The sequence below is a fragment of the Triturus cristatus genome, chromosome 2_1 (assembly GCF_964204655.1).
Source record: "Triturus cristatus chromosome 2_1, aTriCri1.1, whole genome shotgun sequence".
Classification (NCBI taxonomy): domain Eukaryota; kingdom Metazoa; phylum Chordata; class Amphibia; order Caudata; family Salamandridae; genus Triturus; species Triturus cristatus.
Genome location: NC_140581.1, coordinates 1052233519 through 1052247667, shown reverse-complemented (window position 1 = coordinate 1052247667; position 14149 = coordinate 1052233519). Strand labels below are relative to the sequence as shown.

General features: G+C 41.9%; 1 long non-coding RNA gene across 1 annotated transcript in view; it reads right to left on the bottom strand.

Annotated features, from left to right (window-relative positions):
* The window catches only part of LOC146866339 (uncharacterized), a 79868-nt gene extending 66137 nt beyond the window's left edge, over window positions 1–13731 (bottom strand). The window contains exon 1 of the long non-coding RNA XR_014976792.1: window positions 13507–13731. This is a non-coding gene — a long non-coding RNA (uncharacterized LOC146866339). The remainder of the gene's footprint in view (window positions 1–13506) is intronic.
* Window positions 13732–14149: the final 418 nt, after the last annotated feature.

Here is a 14149-nt window from a genome sequence, read left to right as displayed (position 1 = left end):
ATGAAGTGGAGCCCCTTCACCACAGATGACACTGCCAGAATCATGCAGACCATCCACTCAGTGTCCCCCTTCGACCTCTGCCCTTACCACATGTGCAACCTGGAAAGCACACTGATCAGCACCAACCTCGGGACTACCATCAACGTGTCCATCCTCAGCAAAAACTTCACCGACAGTTGGAAACACGCAGAGGTCATTGGCCTGCTGAAGAAACCGTTGGCAAACCCAAAAGACCTCAGTCACTGCAGGCCCATTACGCTCCTACCCTTCCTGGACAAAGCCCTGGAGAAAGAAATCAACAAGCAGCTCTCCACCCATCTTGAGCAGCACAGCCTTCTGGACTTCACCCAGTCAGGGTTCCTCAGCAACCACAGCATGGAAACTGCCCGTCTGGCAGAAGACATCCAATCAATCATGGACAGAGGAGAAACTGTTGCAATGAGCTGCTCGACCTCTCATCGGTGTTCGACACCCTCTCCCATGGCACCTTTATAGACACACCTCTGGAATCAGGAATCCAAGGACCCACCCTAAGTTGGATTGCCTCCTTCCTTTACAGCAAGTCAGAATTAGTCAGACTCTCCACTTTCACCTCTGAACACAAGAAGCTAATCTGGTGAGTCCCCCAAGACTCCTCCCTCAGTCCAACCCTGTTAAACATTTACAAGACACCTCTCGCCTGCATCATAAGAACCCACAACATCAATATTGTCTCCTACGCTGATGACACTCAGCTCATCCTCTACCTCACAGACGTGAACAACACCACCAGGAACAACTTCACCACCTGCATATCTGATGCAGCCAACTGGATGCTAGAGAACTACCTTAAACTCAACACAGACAAAATGAACTTTGGAAATAAGAACTCCCCCTGGGACTCCTCCGGTGGCCACCTGACCTGGGCCCCACACCTTTCCCCACAGACCATGCCGGCATCATCCTGGACGACAAGCTCTCAATGAAAAAACAGGTTGACTCCATGATCGCTTCCTACTGCCACCTCCTCAGAATGCTTTGTAAAAACTTCAAATGGCTCCCCATGCACACAAGATGCACTGTCACCCAGGCACTCGTCACCAACAGACTGGATTACAGCAGCGCACTTTACGTCGATATCTCTAACCAACTCACACAAAGACACTGATGCCAAACTCATCTTAGATGTCCCCAAAAGAGCACACATTACTCCCGACCTACTGGAACTTCACTTGCTACCCATCCAGAAATGCTCCAAAGTTAACCTTCTAATCCACGCCTACAAAGCCCTCCACAATTCAGGACCAGCCTACCTCAATGACTGACTCCAACTCTGCCAACACTCCAGACAGCTACACTCCTCCTCTCTCCCTTGCATGAATCCTTGCATCTGCAGAAGCGAGACAGGAGGATGCACTTTCTTTTCATTGCTGCCAAAAGCTGGAATGAGCTTCCTCTACACATCAGGACCCTCACTCCAATTCTCAAATTCTGCAAGAAGCTGAAGACCTTGGTCTTCAACTAGGAGCACTGCCGGAACTACACTCCTGCTCCAGCATCTGGATATTATCATGGTGATAAGCTGAGCTATACAAATCTACATAGCATAACAGGTGATGAGGCTGTCAGTGAAAAATCTTGCAGCTTGCCGAGAAATGTTGATCCTGACAATGAAAATGATAGCAGCCTTGTTAAGCAGTGCTGTTCTTCTCGCATGAGAGTTATATACAAAAGGGATGGGAAGAATGCTAGAATTAATTTCTTCCACTGCTAATTACTTGGACTGCATCCCAGTCTATCATTATTTTACATACCATACCAGCTCAGTTTGGACCCAGCCATATGTAAATCAGTCTGCACCCTGTTCCAATGGGAACAGGCCAGCCCGCACTGCCAGGGCAGATCATCCCTGAACTGGAACACAAGCAACTCCGAAGCAGTTTCATCCTTATTATGGCTCATCAGCCAGGTATAGCTCGGATGCAGGGGCATAGTGGGCATGGAACCTATGTCTGTGCATACCAGTCCCACTCAGGATGGCACACTGAAGTATACAAAAAAGTGATGGGTGAAATGATTGAATTAATCTAAGTCACAGGTAATTATTTGGGCCTGTATCCCAGTCTATCTTTATTTAGCACACCATGGCAATTCAGTTTGGACCCAGCCATATGCAAATCAGTCTTGACTCTGCCCCATTGGGAACAGTCCTGCCCAAGCTGCCAGGCCAGGTCCTCCTTGAACCGTAAACAAATAAAAAACAGGACCAATTTCACCCCTATTGTGGTTCATCAGACAGGTGTAGCTTTGTTCCAGTGGCACAGGGTGCATGGAACCCACTTAGGGTGTCACACAGAAGTATACAAATCAGTGATGGGTAGCAAGCAAGATTTACGAGCAGCTACTGGTAATTACTTTGGACCACATCTCAGTCCATTGCTGTTTTGCACAACATGCCACCTCAGTTTGGACACAGCCATATGTAATTCAGTCCTGGCCCTGCACCAGAGGAAACAGTTCAGCCCGACTACAAGGCCAGGTCCTCCCTGAACTGAAACACTAGCAGCCCAGGGCCAGTTTCACTCTTATTAGGGGGTCATCAGCCTGGTATAGCTTGTTTCTAGTTTTACTGGACCCATGTCTGGGCATACCCATCCCATGTGGGGTGACACACTAACGAATACAAAAAAAGTGATGGGTGGACTGCTTGAGACAGCAGGTCTGCTGAGAAGCACAGTTACCAGCAATGACATGAATGGCAATCCTGCGTAGAAATGCTAGCACCAGTCTGGCATGAAAGTAATGTCTGAATTACATTTTTCTCTCAGCTATCCATAAGAAGCATCGGCTACAAGCCTAGTAATCCTTGATACATGTCGAATACTTGTGAGTTTTCCAAGGTTTTTGCCTTCCATCACTGGTGATACGACCCCATGCTTTCTGAAGTCACAGTGTAGGCTCTTCCAATTCATGGCTTTTGCACGTGGGATCAGCTGCTGCCTAGAGGACAAAACTGTGAGAGGAGGCAGTGTGTTGTGAGCCAGGATTGAGAGCCAGATGACACACTGATGTCCTCTGGCTCCCAAGCCTGGTTCCCAACACATTGATGTATGCAGTGTGCAGCAGGGATTAGTAATTCTGTATGATCTTGGCTATTCTGTTGACATTTTAAGCGCTATATAGATAATCAGACAGAGAGAGTGTTTAGAAATGAGTGGGATTTGAGTCTCACCCTTCAGGTCTAAAGCTATCAATTAAGGGAGGCCTAGGTGCTTACTGCTCCCAGATTTGGTCATGTATGTTCTCTGAGTCTTGGCTGCACTGAGACCAAACACATACACCTGCCATGCCTGCCTGACCTGCTTCTATGTGTCATACCCGGGCCTACCCCACAGGAGACAAGTACAATGTAGATATGTATGTAGTATTTGTATAGATCAAATCTAGTCAAGAAGCTGTGGAGCGCTGTACAATGTCACTGGCCAATGTGCTTTACAATTCACTATTTTCCTCTCTTTTTATAGTAATCAGCCAAACCCCTATAAAAATGCCTTTAAATCCAAACCAGTAAGTACTCCAGTGGGCTTTAAAATGTACAATTTGGGAAAAATTCCCTACATGTTCCTGGGAGGGTCCCTTGCATAAAATTGGTTTCAGCTTCAACCAATGTTTCTGGTCCATTATGCTTTCAAATGCAAAGTAATACATACCATATTAAAACATCTTAATTGTGCAGAGCTCTCTAAAATCTCAGAGACTTGTATTATCTTTCCAAACAAATCCTGGGTGGGAGGATTTCTTTCCAGATCCCCCGAGCAACCTTTGTATGTTGTTATTGTTACAGGGGCCATGCCCCTCAAAACATTTGTTCCTGCTACAGGCCTGGTCTTGTTTCCCAATATGTTTGGGACTCCCAGGCATATCTTTACCACTTAGGGAGACTCACATAGAAACAAAATATTGATGATTAAACATCTGAACTAATCTCAGCACCTTGTAATGACTTTAGGGTGCAGGAAATGAAAAGACGCTACAGCAAGTTGTTTTCCATGAGGGGAAATTAAACAAAATAGTTTAGGAATAGAATGCTCAGAATTAGTACATAAATGCATAGTGAAACAATGCTTGTGAGAAGAAAATAAATGGAAAGCACATATGTTTGTTCTTGTCATTCACAAGTGTGTTTAGGTCAGTTATGGGAGGACGTGTGGTGAATCGGCTTCCCAGCCCTTAATGTCTGAAGTGTTCAGGCACTTGCCACACCCTGGAATTTTAGACTTTCTTTTAGTTGGTTCCTTGGTGGGAGAAGTATTTTTTCATGGATTTTAATTTAATCCGATTTTTCTTTTTCTTAAATAGCAACCATTCTCACAAGTGTCATTTTCTGAGCGCTACAACCACATGTCTTTGTACAGCCCTATTCACAAAATGCCTTTTGGAAGACGTTATTAGTACTATAGTATTACAAAAAGCAATTCACAAACCTACACACTGAGACCTCTGCCCCAACACTCTTATCTTTTCTGTGCGGAGATCTCCATTAACTGCCCTGAGATCTCCAAACATGTACCTACATTTTAGCAGTCAATGTGGGAGGGAATGGGGGAGTGGCTGGAAGACAGGGAATAGTTACTCCTAAATAGGTCGGATTTTGGGAGAGGTGAGGAGGTGTTAAGGGAGGAACATGCAAATACAAACACCCAGCCACAAAAGGGTAAGCCCATTGCTATTCAAGAACTAAACTTCTATAGTTACAACAGCCAAAGGTCCCTAAATAGGAATAAATGTAGTCCAGCTCTGCCTTGCAGTAAGTAAACTCCACACATGGCCACTCATGTGCTGCGAGACAATCCTATAGAAAATATCGGATGCAGGCGCCTAATATAGCACCCAACATGAAGTAATGCTAAATTAATAACATTATTTAGCTTTTAAAATGCATTGTTTTTGTTTAATGTAAACAAATATAAATAAATACTTCATAATTTTAAATTTTGATAATATAATGAATTTAAATTACAAATTAAATTAAACCGTTGTCAAAAAATTCAGAATAATTTAAATTAAGTCAACACTAAATGTTTAACAAAATTGAATGCATACTAAATAAAAACAAAAATGTGAACGTGGTTGGGATTTATTTTTTAATTATTTTTTAGGAAATATGATTGATAAAATAAATATATATATTTGTTAACTATTTTATACACATAACATTTATTGTGTTAATGTACTATAGCATTTTCAATTGTCCTAGGTTACTAAAAAGTATTTTTAATCATTTTACATTTATATTTCAGATTAAAATATTTGTAATTTCTTTCAAGTTTAATATTTTTCCTATACTTTCCCACGGGGAGATCTCTACCTACTTGTGAAAAGTTACTAGTAGTAACAGTACATTCATAAATGCTGTCGTGGGAGGCTGCGACAGGGGTGGATACATGCAAGTCTACACTTAGGTGCAAATCTACACTCAGCAATGGTAGAGATCAAAAAGTGTAGATTTGCACCTAGGTGTAGTAGTAAATATACATGTAAGTAATTCTACGCGTATATTTCCCTTTGTGAAATGGTGCAAGATTTACCACCACCCCACCTTGCTCACGTCTTACCCCCAAAGCTTTCCTATTCATCAGACACAAGTGTATTTATAATCGGAAGTTTCCTCTCTGAAAGTATTTTTATCTTTGCCGCTGACCTGTATATGTCATTTGACTAAAGCCACTTTATCTCCTCACAGCTGAGTTTACCCAGCCTGGAAGCCCCTGCAAAGCTCAGAACAAAGTCAGGATACATGATAGCTCTTATTAAAATCCCTGCCCCTATCAACGAGTGCTTAGACCTCGAATAATTACCGCCTTTGCTCATGCAACATCAGCTACTATTTTAGCAAACACACTGAATTCAGTTTCGTTTTAAAAACAGCACCTACATTTGCACTCATTCATTTGAGGAATGAGTGAGAGCAAACAGATTCTCTTCATGTTGTTTGGGTTTCAAGCGGTGCTCCATGACAGCAGCACACATACAACAAAGCCGCAAACCGAACGGTAATCCAAAATCACCGCATGCAGGCACAACAGATTAAAAGTACACACACTACTCAAAACAACTTCTGATAAATCACCCGCATGAGCTTGGAATCCCGTACTTGGCCCAGTTCCTGCAAGGAAGCAGGGGAGCGTGAACTGTCTCCTTATGCACGGATCATTAGTGTGGGATTAAGGGAACATGAAAATAAATGCTTAAAACGTGTTACTTAAAGTGCTCCGGTCAGACATTTCGACGCTCTTAAACTCTGCCCACAATTTGGAACCTGACCACAAAAAAAGATGGATTTAACCAGCAGTTCAAACAGATGTAAGCATGTTGCCATTTTATCTCCACGACTTTCGCTAGGCATTGCGTTCGTTGTTTTGGAAACTATTGGTTTCCTGGAGTGTTTGAATTGGGGTATTCCTTGTTTTTGCCCTGAGCTGTGCCCTAAGGGCAGCACTTTCTGCCATTCAAAATCACTACTTTTCAACCATTCCTAAAAATACTTGGGGAATGTCTAATTTACCCCAAAATATTCCAGGACTGGAGTTGGAATACTAAACAAGCCTCATTGAGTATTTGGGGGCAAGTTGCTCTTCCCTCAAATAGTCTAGGACTGGAGTTAGAATAGTAATTTTGACCTTCCAATGTCCCCACTGCCACTGTTGCCCTGAGGGTGCATGTCAGGGCAAGAAACATGCTTTAATTGGGCTAGTGCTGGGAGTACCAAGCACCCAAAGTTCCTTCATTAGACGGGAAGAGGCTTTGCTTTCTTCAGTGTGGGTGGACTACAGGAGAGCAGTGAGACAGTGGTTTCTGGTGCTTAATCATCACAAACGCGCCTCAGTGATGGACGTAGACGCGTATGGAGGAGACTTGAGAAACTAATACCGAATTGTTTGAAGAAACTGACAATAAGTAACTGACCACGCGGTCATACCGCATCTCTATCTACACGATTAGACACTTTGTTGGGAGACCGACCACTGAATCATAAATACAGATTGAATCTTCACGGTCCTGATGAGAATCCCTGCTACATAAGGGATTCGAAACGCGTCGTATTTGTTAATATGTCGTCAATTTGTTTAGTTTTGTATGTTCATGTCTCTAAGTGCACTTAATGTTGTCCTTTGAATGTTTAATGTGTCCACTAAATATTTTGTAAAGTGATATACATTATATGTGAGTTGTGACATTTTTTGATGTCTTTGTATATATTGGATGTTTTTTGTATATACCTTTCAAGTCTCTATTTGTTGTGAAATAATTTTTGTTTAAAAAAGGTCCAACAAAAAATAGAAAAAAACTTTAGGAATAAAATCCAAAATAAAAAGAAATGTTCATAAGAAACCAGATTAAAAGATTGGTCTTTCCGAATTGAGGATTGTTACTCAATTAGCAGAAACTATTGAATTGAAGTGCAGTACTGGCATTTTTTTGTTGACTCTTGTATTGGCGCAGCCTTACTGCGTTGGAGCCAGAACCCCTATTGTTGCCACTAATCACCAACTTCAGCACTTTTCCTGGTCACAAGTTACGGAAACCTTAATTTACGGGGAGATTTAATGATTTGCCCAGAATCACAGGCTGTTGAGCCGATGCCGAGACTCGAACCTGGTTTCCCAGCTCCGAAATCAGCAGCTCTGGCCATTGCACCACATCCTCTCCCTGCATTCATGCTTAGTACTTGGTTCTGTTTTAGGCGGCGCCAACAGGAGAAATGGGCTGGTGCAAGCTGCTTCCTAACGAGAGACCGGCACTTATTTTTTTTTACAAATTAACCACTGCAGGAGAGTGCAGTTACTTCTCAGTAGCAAACTGGTACTCTAGGATAGTGAGTACCTGCGCAATTACATTACTGTTTCAAATACTAATTCACTGGTAATTGCACCATTTCTCTGCTTGCTGTTTCAAAGAACCTGTCAACAGGAATGTGACCCTTTACATTGAAACCTACAGAAGTGAGTGTTTCAAGGCTAAAGCAAGACATTCTCATTGCTGGTTGGAGAAAGCAGCGCAGCAGTCTTCATTGATTGGTCGATGCTTCAATAGTACTGTGTTTGGCTATTAAACATGAGTAGAACAGCCAGCCTATATTTCCCCTTGCAGAGCTGCCATCCAATGTGCGATGGCAATGGTGTGTATCCATCCAACACCTAATTAACGACTGTGCATTATTTAGGTGCTGAAATACTACTCACAAAGAAGTGTGCCATTCCTATAAATACTGGGTCATCATGAGTCCCATTCTTATGCTTTAAGCAGTAGGTACTGATTTAATTAAATGATGTTTGTTTCAAAGGCGTTCTTTTCACTTACAGGCACCTGGGTAGCTGCCCATGTACAAATAAATGAAAAAACAGCATTTAAAACCTGCTGCTGCCCCAATTTGCTCCTACTGGTTGTTCCTTGTGAGGGACAGTTGTGAGGGAACCATGGGTGATGTGACTTGAAAAGTGGCACATTGCCTCTTTACCCTGTGGTGCTGCTCATAAGCTTGTGCTGTACTCCATGGGCTGGAAGATGGCACCAGATGTACCAGTGTCTCATTGTGGTCGCCAAGGGCACCGCCCGATTTCCCAGCTGCCACAGAGGTTGACACTGGCCCCACTGAAATGTTATGTATGGCCCTTCTTAGCTTTGATCTATGACTCCAAAGTCAGTTAAAAGCTAATAAATGAAATGCTGCCACATGGCAGAGCGATGTAGTGGGAGCTGAGCAGTGCCTGGGAAATTAAACACATAGAAGACTGAGAATTTATAAAGCAGGCAAAGAAAAAGTGAGTGAGGCAAATAAAGTAAATGCATAAACGACAGATGTATGGAAGAACAGACAAGAAAGTAAAGAGTGGCAGGAAATATGTAACAATAGAAGGGAAGATAGAATGAAGATGATAGTAAAGATGGAAGTATGAACAAAAATAAATGTTGAAAGGAAGGTAATAAAATATAGAAGGAAAGATGGAAGGTATAATGAAAGAAAGCAAGATAAAATGAAAGTAAGGGTGGTGCAATGAGAAGATTAAAGGAAGCATTTCACAGTGGAATGAAGGATGGAATGCAAAATGGGAGTATAGAAAGAAAGACAGAAGGATGGAAGGGAAGGTGAAGGATAAACACTAGGAAGGATGTGAGACATACAAAATTCTATAAAATGCATCAGGGGCCGTATTACACACAGTGCGCCAGGGGCCCAACGTGCATTTGTGCCCACTTTGTGTGCCCCCTGGGCACTTTGGTATTACAGAAGGCGCTGCAGACGCTTGTGGGGCCCCTTCTGTAATACTGCTAGCGCTGGTGCACATAAAGCTCCAGCACTATCTTCAGGGCGTGCTCCCTCATTTGCTTGGGGGTGTGGCCCCATGCAAATGAGGGAATCCCTTTGCCTCTGCAACCATGCCATATTACAGAAGCGGGCGCATAGACAAAGATGCTCTCAAGAGGCGAACTGACCGTGCGCCACCTAAAAGGTGGGGCACTGCCAGTGCGCCCCTTGATGGCAGGGGTGAAGGGGATCCCATGGACCCCCAGCCCACCCCCATGTAGGCAGGTACAGTCACAGACTGTGCCCGCCGGCACAGGATTTTCTAATCCCTTTTAAAAGTGCAGGCAGGTTGCCGCCTACACTGTGAAAACATGGAGCGGCTTTAAAGCAGCCACTCTTTTTCACCTGAATGTGCTGGCTGGGGGGCAAATATGACCAGCATGTTTAAGGGTATTTTCTGAAGAAAAGAAAAATACTAAAAACACTTCACTCTCTTGATTAAAATCTGGTAAACAATTATGAGTCACAGAACCTGAAGACATAAGAAAATAATGAATATGAACATGCATTGCTTCCATGCCTTTAATGTTCTGTCTCTGTAGGGCACTTAAACCATTTTTATTTTGTAAAACATATTTTCTTTCATAATATATTGTACATGCAGAAATAATGGTTCAACATCCATAGCAAATGTATAATGTATATTTTAATACAATCGCAAAGCCAAATGAGGTTGTTATTACAGAAATAAGAGTGTATACAGTTGGAAAAATTGTATATATTAGAGTTACACTTTGGGATTGCCCTGGGGACACCACCCCGTTGGGCCCTGAAGTGATCCAGTGTCCCGGGAGGAGGGCCCCACAATGCCCTGCTTGGGCTTCTTTTTTACACATTATAGTTTTTGTGGTGCCCCAAGGAGAGGCAGAGTTTTTCTAAATGGAGAGTGATCCGGTTTAGGACCTAGGGGGCTGGGATCGATAGATAATATATGCCTAAGTATACCCCCAATACCATAGATGTTGGATCTTTTTTGCTGGAAAACACCTCACTTTTGTTTCACAACTGGTCAATGCATGACCAGTGTTATATTTGTAAACCTATACCAAGTTGCACACTGTTGTTACGATGGGCCGCATGTTCGTATATTCATGTGTTTCCCCCAAGATAAAGTGTAAGGCAGGAAATTGTGTTATATGGTTTTTCTTTTTTTAGTACGCAAACGTTAATACATATACATCATTCAATAAGTGTGTGCACTTAACATAATTCACAGAGACATTATATACATTTAGAAATTTTGATCAAAACAATGGACAAACATTTCTCTCTTATAAAGAGCAGGGTTAAACATTTAATATATTTGAATCACCATAAAATAAATGAAAATTAACTATAGTGGCCTATATTATTTGCTTAAAGACAGGGTACATGCATTTCCCCTGTGAGGTATAGTCCTATCGGTCATAAATGGCCTTTGTCTTGGTGACTGGAAAACTTTGCTGATTCTTCAAACATGTCACTATTAACATAGTTGTATGGGTGATGTATTCTGTTGAAATGTTAAATATATCCTGGCCACAGTGAAATGTACGCTGATGCGTTTCGACCTCCCTATGAGGTCTCATTCATAGTTGATTGAGGTCTTCTTCAGGGCTTGGAAAGGTTTTTTTGGTGGGGACACTCTTCGGTAGTCTAGCAAACCTGTATCCAGCGTTTGGTCGTCTTATTTTCTTATTTTCGTAGGTGTGTGGGTCCATCGCTGGACCTATGGATCTTTGTATGTCAAAAGGAGTCTGATGATCAGATTCTGCTGTGCTGGTACTGCCCTCCAAGGAGAGCCAGAGCCACCACCAGCAATTTAGAAAAGTGTTGTGCGGGGCTTTAAGGAGAAGGGCAGCCTCCAAGGACCTTTAATTAAAACAAAGTGAAAGCCTCATTGAAGGTATGATCCCAGGAGAGCTTCCCATTATTTTTAAAGCACCCCAAACTGGAGCTGTTTGCTCTTCAGCTGGAGCGCAGGGACCTCTTTTGGTTGGTTCTTTGGCTGTATTTTGTGGCCTGAAGAATGTTAAAGACACAATCACACATTTAGAGTTGTTTGGAAAACAAATGCTGTATTTTAAATATTTAGGGAGAACAAGTATTATTCATTACCATGTGTGTATCTAAAAGGATTACTTTGGAATATGGTTATTGATAAATTACTCTGGTGACTTTATGACAAAGTCAAAAGGTCTGCTTTATAAATGTTAATGAGCTGACCCCTTGCAAAAGCCACTCTGTCAGTTTCTTTATATTTTGGTGTGCTGACTCTTTGACAAAGGGCCTAGGTCTGCCTTGCTTGAAATTACATATCTTTTTATTGTTACCTTATGTTAAAAAAAAACTCAAAAATTCACTAAAAAACAAAGGTTGAAGTGATGATATTGTTATGGTTAGATCGGATAATAAAATCTTACTTCACATTAAAAAAACTTCAGAAATTTACCGGAAAAAACGAAGGTTAAAGTTAGGCTATAGTTGAGTGAAAATGTCAGTTAAAAGTGTAATATTTTACACTCGAAAAAAACACTGAAATTTACCAGTTATAGTTAACTAAAATAACTATAACTCACGCCCACATCCAGTGACGGCCCATGTAGGGCGTTTTACCGGGGCGGTGACGTGGCGCAGAGGAGGGGCAGGGTGGGGGGTTGCAAAATGCGGCAAACGGCTGATTTCAGGTAAGTTACGAAAAAAATTAATAAAACGAATTTCATTGCGCGCGCTGCATAGCCAAATGCGATGCAGCGCGCGCAACGAAATTCGTTTTTTTTTTTTCCGTAACTTACCTGAAATCGGCCGTTTGCCGCATTTTGCAACCCCCCACCCTGCCCCTCCTCTGCGCCACGTCACCGCCCCGGTAAAACGCCCTACACGGGCCGTCACTGCCCACATCATGCACTGCTTATGACCTCACATGTTACAAAACTCATGGCATGTTCTGTGACATCGTTGATAATTTCACTGATGACAACCTAAATGAGATAATTGATGACAACACTGTGCATGGTGAGGGCACCAGTTATAGTTACTTCGGATAACTATAACTGGTGAATTTCATTAAATTCTTTTTAGTTATTTTACTTATAACTGATATTTTCACCAACCTATAGTGTAACTTTAACCTTCAAGCTACATTAAATGTGGAAGCTGAGAATAGTACATTTTAAAATAAGCTTTGTTTACATACATTTGTGATATGTTTGTAATTGATATATAAGCCACAATATTTCTGTAGAATTTTTTTTCGATCTCATGAGTGTGCAACCGCTTTACTCCCATTTTGTGGAGCCTACATTAGCTACATTAGCTTGCCCTGAAGGTAAAGCTGAATTTCTTCTTCTCTTTCGAGAGTTTGCTCATTTCTTAGTATGAAGAGAAATAAATGGTGAATTTCATGAGGTGTAACAATATTTGTCCTTAATTCAGTTTTTTTTTAAATTAAGATGACCGTGCGATTTTGTCTTTTGGATGGATACATTTTTAATGCTGTTTTTTTTTTTAGATGTGTCTTATGTAATTTATATTGTGTGCTGATTTATTCTTAAAGCTCCTGAGTTTCTGTCTTTGCAGAATTATACAGATAAATACAGACATAATGCACTATTTTGCCTTTTTGTGCTTATTTTAAGAGCGCGAGACCGCTAATGAGCCCTCTTCTGGTTGGCTCTCCCGGTTGTCAGTCATTTCAGGTAGGCAATTATATAAGGAAATTGAAAACATGCAGAGTTAAAAACATGGACATTTCCCAATAGCTACACTGATACTGGTGTGTTTGTACTACAATGTTAATGTTTTCAAATGAGTGCGTTGTTTATGTGACAACTTATGGCGGTAAAACCTTGCCACCATCCAAGAGACAGGGCACATTTTTCGGATAAAATCATGATGGAAAAAAATGTATTGCAATCTAATTTTTTCACACGTTAGCTATTAAATGTTGACTAAAGCCAATTAGATGACAAGAAAATAAATGAGGCTAGATGTAAACAAAAAGATACAAATACATATATGCCATAAAGATAGGAGCCCGATTTAAAATAATGCACGCTGTGTCTTTGCAGGCTAAAATGTTTGTAAGGCTTGGATGTAGGAGGCATACTGTGACACAACTCACTAATGAGGTGCGAAGATGAGCCCTGCATTAAAGGGACGGATGGATTTACATGACATACCCACTGGTGATAGCACTGCTGTCGGTCCCACAAATCCCTTCCACCTGCTGCCGCCCGAAGTGCCGACACCAGCTCCTTTTCCGCCACCATATCCTCTTATTGCCTTGGCACATCTCCCGTAGTCCCACGTGCACGTGGGTTTTGTAGCAGTTCTCTTTCGTTTACCACTCGACACGGCGCTGTGTATTTCTTTAGGCCTGGGGTTTGTACATTTGGCGTCGTCATTCCAGTCAGAGTAGGTCCCGAACTGTTTTTCACTGACTATGGAGAGTCAATCGCTGAACATTACTGTCTGCAGAACGTGCGAGTTCTTCTGTTACAAGCAGCAGATGGGTATAGAATTCAGGCTTTCGCCTGTACGTTTAGCATCGGAGCTATTCTGCTGAATCAGCTTCGCTTGGACTTTCTGTCCTCAAATGACATTTGGCTGACAAAGTGGGAAAAGGAGTTGCTTTAAGTAAGCTGAAACAAGGAGCCCATGCTAAAAGAGGGTACGTGCTCTACCGCCCTTAGAAACTTAGGAACCCTGCTACTCTGTCATGAGAAAGTTGATGGGTATTCCTGTGTGCCCTCAGGGAAGAACTTTTTCCAACACAATACAAAATTATTGTTTTTCTACTCGAATTTATAACTTTCCCCAAAA